The sequence below is a fragment of the Tasmannia lanceolata genome, unplaced genomic scaffold (assembly GCF_043159265.1).
Source record: "Tasmannia lanceolata isolate RefF3 unplaced genomic scaffold, GAP_Taslan_0.1 ptg000340l, whole genome shotgun sequence".
In the NCBI taxonomy this organism is placed as follows: domain Eukaryota; kingdom Viridiplantae; phylum Streptophyta; class Magnoliopsida; order Canellales; family Winteraceae; genus Tasmannia; species Tasmannia lanceolata.
In genome coordinates, this window is record NW_027519015.1 from 15,001 (window position 1) to 15,851 (window position 851).

Sequence of the window (851 nt, forward strand, 5' to 3'; positions counted from 1 at the left end):
GGTTCCATCAGATATAGTGAATTGATATCCCCAATTCCCGCAAAAAAGAATCATTTTTTTTTTTTCAATACTCACTCGTTATTAGTTAATGATCCTATCCTAGTGATTGGATCTATATGCTTATTCCGATAGTAAATGAAATAGTAAAATGATTATTCATCGAATGACTATTCATCTATTGTTATTTTATTGTATTTTCAAATAGGGGGCAGGAAGGCTCTATGGAAAAATGGCGGTTCAATTCGATGTTGTCTAACGAGGAGTTAGAACACAGGTGTGGGCTAAGTAAATCAATGAACAGTCTCGGTCGTGCTATTGGAAATACCAGTGGAAGTGAAGACCTCATTATAAATGATACGGATAAAAACATTCATAGTTGGAGTGATAGTGGCAGTTATAGTTGCAATAATGTTGATGATTTATTTGGTATCAGGGACATTTGGAGTTTCGTCTCTGATGACACTTTTTTAGTTAGGGATAGTAATGGGGACAGTTATTCCGTCTATTTTGATATTGAAAATCAGATTTTTGAGATTGACAATGATAGTTCTTTTCTGAGTGAACTAGAAAGTCCTTTTTCTAATTATCTGAATTCTAGTTATCTGAATAGTGGGTCTAAGAGTAACAATCGCTATTATGATCGTTACATGTATGATATTAAATATAGTTGGAATAATCACATTAATAGTTGCATTGATAGTTATCTTCATCCTGAAATCAGTATTGAGAGTTATATTTCAAGTAGTAGCGACAATTACGGTGACAGTTACATTTCTAGTTTCATTTGTAATGAAAGTGTAAGTGTTAGTGACAATGGGAGTTCAAGTATAAGAACTAGTGGTAATGGCAGC